Raw genomic sequence first — 14885 nt, 5'->3', positions numbered from 1 at the left:
ATACATAGGGACTGTTTTCAGAGCTGCTTTCTCAGAAATATTTTGGAAAACACACACACACACACACACACACACACCTCTTAATCTGTCTACCTTGGATTTGGAATTGATCCCAAGATGTTGACCCAAAGGTAGCCAGAATGAGAAGAATGTGTGTGTGTGTGTGTGTGTGTGTGTGTGTGTGTGTGTGTGTGTGTGTGTGTGTGTAGGGGGAGGAGATGCTCTTCTGGTGGTAGGCCACTGACCGCTGAAAGCCTAGCCCTCATGTGCACACATTGTCCCCTGGGGCCCTGGTGCTGAAGGAGCCTGTTGGACCTGCCTTGTGAGGCTGGCTGCTGACAGCTTTCTGACTGTGCTGGTCACCACAGTAACTTTCCGAAACCTCCCACAGCGGGGCTGGGGGAGGGGAACCCAAAAATCCCAAATATAATTTAATTTCCAGGGCAAGGATTTTCATGTTTTAAAAAAAAAAGAAAAAAGGCCAAGTCTTTTAGAGAGGAGAGGCTGCTTTCTCTTGCATTACCACACTGCCCCCTTGAGCATTCAGCTGAAACCCTGCACAGAGCCTGGCTTCAGCCTAAGTCCAGGGTAGAACAAGCTATCCACAGAACAGAGCCAGGAGGCAGAAGAGCAAATGAGAATGAAGGTACATGATCAACGTTGTGGTTCTCATCTAGAAGTTCAAGAGAGATCATCTCAACCTCAAGAAAATCAAGCAATCCCTTGTCTGTGGCATAAAGAAAACGAGGAGGCATTGCATGGCTAGCTGATGAGGGGCCATGGGAGAAGAAGGTTTGGGGTCCTTTGGGACTTTCAAACCCAAATCAGCTTAATAGAGAAGAAACATTAGGAAATCTGTTGAGAAGAGATCACAGATTCAGCTGAGACAAGGAGAGACAGAAACAGTTTCCCACTCGAGGCTGGATGATAAGCAAACAGACAGAACTGCATGCTATAAGCATCCCTTAGTCTGGGAATTGCACAGAGATGTTCAGGAAGCCAGAAGTAAACCTATGGGGGACCCAAGGTTACAAGTTTAAATAGGAACATGGAGGGAACACCAAGATGACTATGTATCCCTTTACAAAACATTAGACTTTTTACTTAAGGGAAATGAGAAGGTGTTTAATGGATTTCCTGCAGGTCAATGAATCTTAGATACAATCAGAACATATTGCAAAGGACTAAGGACCAAGAGCCAAGCAAAGGAAGACAGGTCTGAGAAGAAATAAGATGATGTGGCATGATACACAAGATGGAACATTCTGTGTCCGTAATGTAGTGAATAAACACTTAGACGTCCTAATAATTATCATTGTGTGATAGGCCAGTGCAGTTAATATAACTTGACTTTTAGCATGTTTACAGGATAGTGATACCTTAGCAACCAACTTCTGGGATTTATACACTTTCTCATAGACACTAAACAGTTCCATATTCTTTGTGTTTTCTTGGCTACTCAGACATGCTTATTCCCATATGCTATCCAAGACTTGCCTTATTTGTTCATTTTGTATCTTTTAGCTGATTCGTAATTCACCCACATCTTCCCAATGCCCACCAGAGCCATCAAACCCCCAGCTTCAATTCTTTTGTTTTTTCCTTTAGAGACAAAAGCCACTGACCTAGACCTCTGAAGAGTCTGATATCCATGGAGCACAGAGCCACAGAAACTGAAAATAGAACCAGAAAACATATTTATTCTTTCCCCCTAAGCACTTCTGCAAGGCAAGAATGATGACGCAGCCTCACTGGCTGGCCATAAATTGTCCAATTTCTTCACGCCTCCCAGCTGACGCCAAGCTGTCACCAGGATCTGGTCTTGATCTTTCTAGTCTGGCACTTTGCTTTTTCAAACTCCAGCCTGGCTCCTTGGAGGCCCTTTCTGATTAACTTGGGATCTGGAGTTCCTCAGTCTAATTCTGCCCATTCAAGAAGTGACATAACAACACATTGTTTCCTGGGACATCCATATTCTCAATGAAATTAGGTGATGGAAAAACCTTGTAGCTTAAACCAACACAGTTCCTGTTTGCTCTGAGATTTGTCAGTCTGCCCATATTACAAGTGGCTGGTCACTGTGGACTCTCCTGACCACTTTATTTAATGTTATGACCTGCCTGCTACCCCTAACTCCCTTGTCTCATCTGAATTCTTGTGTGGCCTTTTATTTCAACGTGGCTTATTTTAGCTATTGTTTTCTGCCTGCCACTTCCTCCCCAACAGCAAAACTTAGCTCTGCAGCACGAAAACATTTGTCTCTGCTTTGCTTGGTAAAAATAATTAAAAAGTTTATTAAAAAAAATGGTTTGTATGAGATGTGCTCAACAGATGTTCTCTAAATACACAAGAATGTATGTGTTTATACATCTCTGTCCACACATATACACTTGAACATTTACATTTCAATAAGGAGAACTAGCCAGGTAGCTACAGGTGAATGGGTAGGCAAATAAAATAGAGGTGCGTGTGAGTTTGCAAGAGTGCACAGGGAAAGATCTGGATGGGAGAGAGACAGAGAGACAGAGACAGAGAGAAGCAGAGACACAGAGAGAGACAGAGGCACAGAGACACAGAGAGAGATAGAGACAAACAGAGAGACAGAGGATGACATCAACAGAGGCAACAAGAGTGAGACTTACTATGTTCATACCTCTGGTCACAATGGCTTTAGGACTGTAATCTCTTTACATTCCTATCAAGGTCCAGCTATCAAAGTATTAAAGTCGAGCAATCAAAAGCCCCCTTTGGTTCACCTCATTAACATGCTCAATCAAAATATACTACCACATCCTAGCCCATTCTAAGGCAGACCTCTCCTTTTTCTCTTCTTAAAAATTACACCTGCAAGGTCATTTGCTTCTGTTTTTCTGCCTGAGCCAGAAGGCAGCCACTTTAACTTTTCTCCCCTGCTTAATAAAAGATTTCTCTGTAAAAACAGGTGTTTGGGTGTGGTTCATGCCTAATCCATGATCACAAGGGGAACCCTCATTGTACAGGGGGTCTCCTTCAGTGTTCTCCCCTTATGTGTGATATCAGCCTGAGTTTCAGAACTATCTGTCCGTATAGTGCACTCCAAACCATAGAGCTAGTCATTGCTTTTAGTTGGAGATGTGAAATAAAACAGAGTTCTTCTCAATGCAAAGGGGCTGACTTGCGGAGCTCCATCATGAACCAGCTTTAAGACAAGCTCAGTAAAAGGGAACTGTGAGTTCTCATTTATCAACTGTTGATCTTAGAGCCTGAGCCATTGGTGTTCTGTTCAGAAAACTGGCTCCTGTACCAATGTGTTTAAGGGTATTTCTCACTTTCTCTTCGATGAAATTTAGTGTATCCAGTTTTATACACAGTGAAGTCCTTGATTCCCTTGGACTTACAAGCAGGGTGATAATATGGGTCTATTTTCGTTCTTCTACATGTAGAGAATGTAGACATTTGGTTAGATCAACACCATTTGTTGAAGATGCTTTCTTTTTGTCCATCATATACTTTTGGCTTCTTTATCAAAAATCAAGTATCCATATGTATGTGTGTTTATTTCTGGGTCTTCAATTCAATTCCATTGATCAACCTGCCTGTCTCTGTACCAATACCACACAGTTTTTATCACTGTTGCTCTGTAGTATAGCTTGAGGTCAGGGATGGTGATTCCTCCTGAAACTCTTTTATTGTTCAGGATTGTTTTGGCTGTCCTGGGTGTTTTGTTTTTCTATATGAAGTTGATAATTGCTCTTTCAAGGTCTATAAAAAATGTGTTGAAATTTTGATGGGGATTGAATCTGTAGATTGCTTTTGGTAAGATGAACATTTTCACTATGTTAATCCTACTGATCCATGAACATCGGAGATCGCTCTGTCTATGTACTCACTGATAAGTGGGCATTAGCTGTAAAATACAGAATACTCATGCTACACTCCACAGACCCAAAGAAGCTAAACAAGAAGGAAGGCAGAGATGAGAATTTTTGAATCTTAGAAGGGGGAATAAAATAGTCATAAGAGAGATGGAAGGAGGGAACCGGGAGGGGAGGGGGAAGGAGATGGGGGAGTTCAAGATCAAGTGTGGGGAGGGACAGAAAGGATAGCCAGATGGCCATGAGAATAAATGGAAATCTGCAACTAACTGGGGTGGGACGGTGCAGGGGCCTCTCAAGGATGAGACAGAAACCTGGGATGAGGGAAGCACCCAGGAATCAATGGGGGTGACCTAGCTGTGACTCACAGCATTGGGGATATGGAACCTGAAAGGCTACCTTCTGTAGCCAGGCAGGAACCCCAGCATAGCAATAAGAATACCAACCCACCTACAAAACTTTCAATCCACAAATTATCCTGTCTACAAGAAATTCAGGGATGGGGAATGGAACACAGAATGAGAAAATGGCCAGCCAATAACCGGTCCAACTTGAGACCCATTCCATGGGCAAGCACCAATCCATAACACTATTACTGATGCTCTATCATGCTTGCAGGCAGGAGCCTAGCATGGCTGTCCTCTGAGAGGCTCCACCCAGCAGCTGACTCAGACAGATGCAGACACCTACAGCCAAACAGTGGTTAGAACTTGGGGATTCTTATAGAAGAATAGGAGGAAGGGTTATGGGCTTAAAGAGATAGGAACTCCACAGGAAGACCAACATAGTCAACTAACCTGGACCCATTGGGGCTCTCAGAGACTGAACCACCAACCAAAGAGCATACACTGGCTGGACCTCAGGTTGCAGATGTACAGCTTGGTCTTCTTGTTGGTCCTGAACAACTGGAGGGAGGCTATCCCAAAAGCTGTTGCCTGTATGTAGGATATGTTCTTCTAGCTGGGCTGCCTTGCCTGGCCTCATTGAGAAAGGTAGCATCTAGCCTTGCAGATACTTAAAGTGCTGGGATGGGGAATACCCAAGGGTATCCCCACTGGCTTAAAGGAGAAGGGGAAGGGAGATGGGGAAGGATTTTGGGAGAGAGTGACCACTGGGAAGGGAGCAGGATGTAAAGTGAAAAGTACATACATAAATAAATAAATAAATAAATAAATAAATAAATAAACAAATAAATAAATATTTTAAAACGAGCAACTGTGTGTGAAGACCCTGGTAACCTGAGATGCTACTGTGTTGCTCTAGGCCCACCCAACCTCATGAGGTGAGCACTCTAAGCCTCAAGCTAGGGCTTCTATGGAGCCCCAGTATCATCCTTGCCTTCTTTTCTTCCTCCCTTCTTTCCTTCCTTCCTTCCTTCCTTCCCAAACTCTAGTCTCTACTATGGAAGCCTCTGAACTATGCTTCAAAGCTTCATGTGCTCCCTTAATGGGGTTGCTTCGGCAGATTTCCCTGCAAAGAACAGCCACTGTTTAAATAGATTTCTTTCCAGCAGTCTTGATGTAATGTTTTCAAGCCTCTCTTTCTTTCTCTTTTTTTCCAGCTGTGCAGGCAGAACACACACACACACACACACACACACACACATTATGAATCATTTTTCTATGGCCTTAGTGAGCACATTATTCATCTCTGCTGGTGATGGATTCATGTGGAATAATTACCTACTTGTATGCGGACCCCTGTTTAGTCAACTATGAATTGAAATTATACCCGCTTCTTTTATCTTTTTCTAGTAAAGGTGCACAAAGGTGCAACTCATTCCTATTCCCTCTGGGGAATCTACATATTCATGTTGTATTCAATGAGAGTGTTGCTATGGTAATGGTTATGGCTTTACAGTAAGTACCAAGAAAATCAGTCGAAAGAAAAACAGTTTTATTTATCATTCAGCCGTGTTCTCTCTCATCCTCTGTAGTCCCTATGCCCTGATGTCTACCAGGATTCCTTGCTACAAGTGTAATTTAGCTTTGACCTTGGTCTGGGTGGCCACTTTCGGCATTTGTGGGTAGTTCTAACTAGACTGAGGTTTATTGTGTCAGTTCTTCCATTGTTTAATAAATTATTTAAGTGGTATATGATACTAGAACAGACACCCAGGAGATGTATTTTTCTATCTGTGCCCTCTTGTGGATCTTCTGTGTGAAAGCATATTTTACACCAGGAGCCCCCAGCTTCCTTCTCAGCAGAATGACAGCTTAAACCAAAGGCAAGCTTCCCAGTTTCCCTCTGTTTACACTGTCCTGAACATGAGAGCCCAGTGGGGTACCACTCACAGAAGCAGGGAGGGTAGGATGAGAGCATGGCTGAACTCACTGTCTCTGTAAGTACTGAGCAGCCATTTTTATTATTTTAAAAAATACTAGTTGCTTCAGAGACTGTGTAATGTGCAATTACACATGGGTTAGTGAGAGTGAAGTGCTGGGTTCACACTACGTAGTCAACAAGAGCATGTGTCTATTTTGCTGTTTTTCTTTTTAATTCTTTAAGTTCACCATTGCCATCATTACCACCACCACCACCACCATATCAACATTGGTGTGCGTGTGCGTGTGCGTGTGTGTGTGTGTGTGTGTGTGTGCACGCACGTGCATGCTATGGCACTTTTGTGGCTGCCAGAAGACACCTTCCTTTCAGGAGTTGGTTCTCTCCATCTGCCATGGGTTTCAGGGATTAAACACAGGTCACCAGGGACTTTTGCCATCTTAACCATCTCACTGTCCCAGCCACTTCTCATTTAACACATAGCACTAAGGTTCTAGAAAGCTCTGAACTATAATGATGAGTGACAACCAGTGTTAAATCTCCTCCTAGAACACGTGTGTGTGTGTGTGTGTGTGTGTGTGTGTGTGTGTGTGTGTGTATACGCTGGTGTGGAGGTGGAGCATAAATTAACAGAACCCAATGCAAAGTCAAATTGCTCCAAGGATCCCTATGGTGCTTAATGGGGCTTGCTGTGCACAGAAGGCAAAAGCAGCATCCTGACCTGAGAGGTGAGGTAAGTTTTCAAACTATTCAGGGGAGGGGGGACTATATGGTAATGGATACCACAAGGATAAAACCCTAGGACAGAATCCACCATGACTGCAACGGAGAAAGGTGAAGATGACAGGTGGGTACAGCCTGCCCTTGAAGGGACTTTCTGGCGGTTTTACCTATTTTTGCCTGGACCCTGAGAATGAGACCAGTTATCACAAGACTCCAGATAAAAGGTTGGTTAATGCAATTTCACTTTCTCTGTACTCTGTACTCTGATGTGGAGGTTAGGCCAAAGAGGTGTAGGCAGAGGGAGGGCAATTGGATGGATGGAAGACATGGTGGCTCAGAGGGGAAGGAGCTGCCAGTGGATTGACAGCACTAGATCAAATAAATAGTTTTCCTCCAGCCTTCTGGCCTTCTCATTCTGAATGTGGTACGTTGCAAGAGCTGCATCTGCAGAAACAGTAAAGGTAAGTATGACTGTCCGTACTGCTGAACTCTGTCCCTCTTCCAAGAGAGGAAGAGATCTGATGGAGTGCTGGGATATCTAAGAGTAAACAAACAATTTAGGTCTAGGATTTTTTGGGGGGGTTCCTGCTGGAAAAACAAGAAAAGAGGAACTAGGAAGATTATTGATTGCAAAACCAAAAGATAGGGCTCTTTAGTGAGATATGCAAATCAGGGGGCGTGTTCTAGTCTCCTTTCTATTGCTGTGGTAATAACCACAACCAAAAGCTACTTGAAGAGGGCTTATTTGGCTTACATGTTACAGACTGCCATGAAGAAAAGTCAAGACAGGAACCAGAAGCAGAAACTGAAGCAGAGACCGTGGAGTTTGCTTTTTTATACAGCCCAGGATCACCTGCCCAGGGATGGCACCACCCACAATGGGACGGGGCGCTCCCACATTTATCATCAATGAAGGAAATCCTCATGGGCTTGCCTCCAGGCAACTGAAGTTCCCTCTACTCAGCCGACTCTAGAGTGTGTTGAATTGACAAAAAGCTGACCAACACCGAGTAATAGGAGGTGGGGCATAGGTTAAGAAATATTAGAAGGTAAGTTGTAGACATGTTCCGTTTTTAAACGCAGCTGAGCCTTCCTTAAGGAGGACGGACACCTAAGACAAATCTCACTTCGAATACTTAACCGAGATGGCTTCCGCGGACAATGTGACACCACACAGCAGACTGGATGTCACGACCTCATCTATTATGAACACAGACACCAGAACACTATTGACCAGTGTGAATCAATTTGGGATGCCCTTGCCTGGAATCTTGTTCTCACGCTTGCTACCTTGCATGGCTCATGAGATACCTCCCAATATTGACTGTTCTTCCTTTCCTGAGTCATCTCGCCACATTCTGTCTCCCATTACTACATGCCAGCTACACAGTTATCCTTTGATACTCTTCCGACAAGCCAGACTCCTACCTGGTGCTTTTGAGTTTGGTTTTGTTTTCTTTTCCCACAGAAATGAGCCAAATCCAGGACAAGAACCAAAGCACCAGTCTACTCTTGTTATTCTTCAAGATGTGATTTAAATACGACAGTCTTAGACCACTATTATCCTCTGCCAACTAGGTCAGCTCCCTTCCTGTCTCGAGAATGTCCCGATATTCTCAACACCTGCCCTATGTGGGATGATTGCATTATCTGTATTATTTTGACTTCTCATGCATTGCCCCTACTAGAGCAGGAACAGGGCATTCGCTTCTGATTGACGCAGCTTCAGCAACAGGGAAGCACCCTGGGAGTAGACAGCAAGGTTTTGAAGTGTGTTGGAAATGTTTTAAAAAGAAAGACAATGGGGAGGAAAAGCTACACTGAGCCACATATTCAACATCTCTGATGATTCAGCTCTAAGAAGAATTTGGATGGGAAAAAAAAAAGGTGCTATACTTGTGTCTGGCGATGTTGAGGTCAGGAAACACAACAAATGATTGAGCTGGAGGCAATGCAGAAGACCAGTCAAGGAAAGGCTAAGGCCTAGCACAAACACTGGGGGCAGAGATGATGTACTGGCCGAGCTCTTCCTGGAGTGGGTCACAGGAATAAGTGGTGGCATGCTTATGTCCTTGGGTTGTAAGAAGGTGTGGAAGAGTCAATACATGCCAGGAGCTCCTCTTTATAGTTCAAGTCAGGAGGCTGTGAGGCACTCTGGGAAAGCATGCTCCCTTACTTCCAGAAACTGGGGAACCTTTCACAGCCCTGTTGTCACCATTGTCACCATCTGAGAGATGATGCTGAGAGTCAGTCCCCTCAGCTGCCACTCTTGTCAGGGGATCCATTTGGTCATTTAGTCAGCAAGGGATTTGGTGCAGGAAGCTGAGTGCTGGTACAACTGGCCGAACACTGGCAGGGCAGCCTCCACATTGGGCTTGCAGGGAAACTCTTCACAAGCACAACAGAGAACTGGCTGATTAAATGGCCTCAGCCATTCTCCAGGAGCTGAGAAGTCCACACCATACCAGTTACATGAATATCTCCCTTCTCCCCACATTGGCTCCAAATTCAGGTCCTATATCAAACTCACAGCCGTAGCAGCTCTAGCACCAAAATGCTTGGGAAAGACAGCATTGAGGTTTAAATTTGAGAAATGTGGGGAGAGACACTGAATGAGACTATTGCATCCACCACACAATAGGCCTCTCTACACTGCATTTCGTGAAGCAAGTTAAGACCATTTTCTTACGAAGTATCTTGAGAGGAAAAAGTACCCTGGGAACATACTTTGGGACATGCTGACCTAATTCTGTTTTCTTATGGGGACAGAGGGAAGTGGATGCCCAGAAAAGTTGGCTGTCTGGCTGACCCCACACTGTGAAAGAAGCAGCAGAGCAAGGCCCAAACTAGAGCCAAGTCTCCTCTTCTGAGTCCTCTAACCTGGCTCCGGATGCCTCTCACTGATCCTCTCCATCCAGTCAACAGCTGCCTCAAAGGGTCATTTGGAAGAGGGTCCTTTGTGGCCCAAAGCAAAGAAGAGGCTTTTAAGGAAGCTTGAACTGAATGCCTGAATTATGCAACAATAGATCAAGCTAATAAGCTCTCCTGAACCTCCAATTAAGTACAAGGATAATTGTACCCCGGAGCTGGGAGAACAGCAGCGGCTGCAAGCATCAGTGAGCTGTCAGTGGCCAAGCTGCTTTTTCAAGCTGCTATTTCATCCTTGCTCTTTAGGGCAGGGAAGGAGAAGGGAAGAAGAAGGAAGAAAGACTTGTGGCCAGAGCCCTCTCTGGATAGACTGTGTTGACTCCAAAGGAAAGAAAAGAAATCTTCTCCTGTTTTGGCGAAAGAAGAGAAGCTGGCTGTCCCTGCCCTGCCTGTAAACCTGACTGGAAGAGAAGGCGCTGACAGCCAACAAGAAAGGACTCTGTTGGGAACACATCTGCCTTTGTGCCCTTCATGTTGGCCTCAAGGGAGTCCTTTCTGAAGTCTGAATTTTTTTTCCCCCTTGCTGTGTGGTTCCACAGCTGCCTTGCCACTTTCGTCAGTCCTGAGGCCACTTTGTTCGTAGGCAAGTTTAATCCCTTTCTAGAAATCATCTTTTACCATGCATGATACCTCCTAGACACCCCTCATCCCTCACAGATCCGTTTTCTTGGGGTCTCTGCTTAGCACTTAGGAATGCCTTTTGTACAATGACTTCAGTTACTCTGTTTAGCAATTGAATTGTAATCACGGCCCATCTTAGACTCTTTAGACTATGAGACATCAAAGACAATAGCTTCAGTGGTAGAAAGAGAAGCTTTCAGGTTCACAATAATGATTTTTTTTTCCGCCAGAGCGAACACAGAATTTCACCCAGCCTTCATTGTTCAGACAACAGGTGCATTTTCATGTGGCAAAATGAAAATCTTGAAGCAAGTTGCTCAACACACACACACACACACACACACACACACACACACACACACACCTGGGTAATCAGCTCCAAATCAACAACATTTGCATGGCAGATAAGGACTGTCAGAGTGACAACTGTCAGAGAACAAAGTGTATCGATGACATAACCATGGCTGCCCCTCAACAGAAACCAGTCTCGCCACCATACCCACACTGTGGAGCATCAGATCTCCTGGAGCCTTGAAAATCCCCTGTGATTCCCAAGGTACAATAGAGACCCATTTAATGAGGCTGCCTGCAGGATGAGACCCAGACATGAGTCTGGGATTCACATACACAGAGCTGGTTGCTGATCACAAATTATAATTGATAGCAAATCGTGTAATATAAATGTTTACTCTTAATTCAACATGCCACATTTATCTGGCATTATGAAAACACCGCCAGCAGGAAACATAAAACGCTTCACAAAATCAAAAGCAATTTCACAACTCATTTAATCTTCCCGTTAGCCCCCTGACTCATGCCCTGTTTGGGTAGATGTGAAAGCTGGAGTTGAAGTAAAACAAGAAAGCTGAGCGCCCATTATCTGATACCATAGAAGGAAGAAGTAGAAAAGCAAGGGGCCAGCCTCAAATATTGACCTTATGGACAACAACAGTACCCCAAATTGTTAATAGGGTTTTTTTGTAGTTACAGGGAAGGTGTGTGAGTGTGTGTGTGTGTGTGTGTGTGTGTGTGTGTGTGTGTGTGTGTGATTATTATCTAAACTGTACAGGTTAGGAAGCTGAGAGGAGTCAGAGATTTGCCCAAGTCAAGGACTATGGACTTGAATGTGTTTGACTGCACAGGAACCATCTGACTCATGGGGAGTGGGAGGGGGCAGGGCAGGGGACATGTATATGTGGGAAAGCTCTTCCTCCTTCCTGGCCCTTTAAGATTCTTTCCTAGCCCCTGAGCATCTTTTGAGCAAGTCTCAGACCCATGCCTCTGTTCTGGCTTTAAAAAGACAGGTTCAATGTCATCAGGTCTTAAACATCCAGCTCCTGTTAATTTTCTCCATGGATAGTTCTGTGGTCCTGTGTGTTCATCCCTAGAACACTTCCTCTTCTGCCTGTATCTCTGTCACCTCCATCATGCAGGACACTGAAAGGCAGGCATGAGGGACAAGGGCAAATGTCTTTGCCTGACAATCTGCAGCTTTGCTGGTTAATCATGGTTCTAAGAGGATGGTGGGGTTTGTGTCCTCTACAGACTTAGACTCCAAGGCACTCTGATACAGTTATATTTTATTTGCTGAAAGAAACCAGAGGGTAACTTGTGTTGTAGAGAAATAGACTTTTCCTGTGAAGTGAAAGAAAACACAAAGACAAGGTGCAAAGAACCTGGATACAAGGATCCGGGAAGAAGAGTGGCCATTCTTATTCTTTTCAACAGTCTACTATAATATAGATATCTATACTGTATAATATAGGTGTCTATACTGTTCATCAGTACATCAGTCAAGTGAAGATACATTGAATGATAAAATAGATAATCTTAGCTCTTTGTTTTGTTGTTCACAACCCAATCCAATGATGAGTGCCAGCGAAGGTAGAATCTCTCAAGTGATTTTTTTTTTTAAGGACCAAGGTTTGATCCCATTTCATTCTGAGACCTCAACATCACTCCAGAGCTACTACTCTCTGGCTAAAGTAGAAAACGACTCGTAGGATCTTGCAGAATGCTCTAGAGGCCAGACCTGGAATGAAATATATCTATTTCATTGACTTAAACTTTCCAAACATTCCATTAACCATCTAAGCGCCAAGACAACCAGAAGCATCTTTGCTGCCAAGGAAGAAAGTGAACCAAGTTTATTTTCATTCTCTTTGGCTTTATGGCTTTCATTCACATTTCAAGACAGTAGAAGTCTGTTGTATACCTTGTCCATTGTTGTCTGTGTCTTTTCCTCTGTACACCAAAGGGACTGCTGGAGCTGGGCAATAGCCTCTCTCTCTCTCTCACTTCTCCTGCCTTTGTGGATCTTCAGAGATGGATGTCTTTATGAAACACACCTTTCTTCAATGGGAGAATACTCATTTTACTGAAACATTTGTCAGGAGTCAGACTTTGCATTTACATCCATTTGTGCTTCCACTGCCCTTGCTGACTCCTTCCTGAGTTGAGGGAGCATGTTCCACCATCACACTCTCCATGTTCCTTCTCAACATCCTATCACTGTGTCTTTCAAGCTCCGGACATTTCCTGTACAAAGGAAGCAAACACACTGGCCTTGCACTTCAGCTGTACCACTGTCGTTGACTGTGTCATCTCTGGCCTAACTCTGTTGCCTAACACTTCTGACTTTGAATTTTCTCATCTTTCACATTAGGGTGTTTCGACCTCCCAGAAACATGGAAAGGGCAGCTGGCTCAATGCAGGTAAATCTATTCTTTCTCAATCGTTCTAATTTCCTTCTGCCCTTCCTTTCTTGTATCCACTTACAACTGCCATGTGAATGTGGTAGGGATGACGAACTGATTGGGAGGAGAGCTCTAGTGACTGTTATGAAGAACCAAGGTTTGTGCTAGATGCAACAGGGAACTGGGACATAACACGGATGAATACAGACTAGAGATCATGGAGTTGCAGTAAAGAAAGGCTCAGGCTGACGAGAAGGCTCAGAAGGTAAAAGAGCTTACTGAAGAACCTGACGACTTGAGTGAGTTCAGTCCCTCAGGATTCGTATTGAATATGGACTCATAAGTTCTACTGTGACTTTTGCACATGTGCTGTGGCATGTGTACACACACACACACACACACACACACACACACCTACACACAGAAACCAGCTAAATTAAAAATATAATTTAATTTTTTAAGAAATTCCCATTTTAGTTTTCTAATAAAAGGTTTTTTTTAAACGTTTTTGCATGTGTTTATGGGTGTTTATGTGCTTACAAGTGTGGTCATACATGTACACATGCATGCAGTTATATTTGAGGCCAGAGCTTAACCCTAAGCATTTTCCTTAATCACTGGCTGCCTTACATATTCAGGTAGGGTCTCTTACTGACCCTGGAGCTTGCTGTTTGGCTAGTCCTGCTACCAATATCCTCTGTCTCCTAAACTCTGGGATTAGCCATGTAAGCCCAGTGTTTACACATCTCTGTGGGTATTGTGAATTTACAGTCAGTTCTTCATGCATGTGCAGTAAATGCTATCTATACCAATCAAGGCATCTCCCTAGACCCACCCAATAAAGATTTTTAAAAGAAAGGATTGTTTTAGCAGAGAGCTCAGACTCACCTGTGTAAAAAAGCACCTTCTACCACAATTCTTTTGTCTACCAGCTCAGGCTCCATCTTGAAGCCTGCAAGACTGGGGTAGGCTGCAGGGCAATACCATCACCTTTATATCGAAAACATGACTCTGTCAGCCAGGTGTTGAATCATCACTAGATGGCAGTAACATCTAATGATTAGTTTTCTAAGCCACCCCACCCCCACCCCCCCAATCTCACTTCTGTGTCTATTTTGCTTTTGATTGAACCAAACACTTACTCAACACAAAATGGACATGGCCTAATGTTTATCTCTGTTCTTATTTTGAAGTTGACTTAGAGGCACTGTATTTTAAAAGGCAGGCATCCAGGCCATTTCTCAAGCTACAAACCACAAACTTTCCTCCTGGACTCTCAGAGCTCCAGTTTAGGGACTTCTGCTCTGCCTAGAACATGAATCAAAAGGTCAAGTAGCTAGTATCCTCTGTACCGAACAAGGAGTCATGAGCTTGGGACAATTTCTTTCTTCCTTAAACATGAAAAACAGGAGACATTAAAAAGTCATCTTTGCACCTGGTGGGGATAAGCTGACCCGCCTGAAGCCATTTGGCTCACTGAACAATTTCTGTTTTACTTCACTTTTATTTTCTCTCCCAGAGCCCTCCTTCTTACCTACAAACTCATTTCTACATTCAGTGATGGATTTTTGTTCGAGGCTTGATTAGAATAAAGATGAAAGAAAAAGGTAGCATTGTTGAAAAAGCAGCCTTATGGTAATGACCTAAAATCTAATGCAGTGTTCTGCCTATAGCAAGGAGTATGGGCAGGTGAATCCTAAGTTGTTTCAAGAGGGGACTTAATGGGGTCTTTTCTTAGTCCTAGAGAACTGCTCTAGGCCACTCCTGGCTTCAAAGTCTT

This window comes from Arvicanthis niloticus, chromosome 6, assembly GCF_011762505.2.
Source record: "Arvicanthis niloticus isolate mArvNil1 chromosome 6, mArvNil1.pat.X, whole genome shotgun sequence".
Taxonomy (NCBI): domain Eukaryota; kingdom Metazoa; phylum Chordata; class Mammalia; order Rodentia; family Muridae; genus Arvicanthis; species Arvicanthis niloticus.
The sequence above is the reverse complement of the archived record's forward strand: the minus strand, read 5'-3'. Positions refer to the sequence as shown.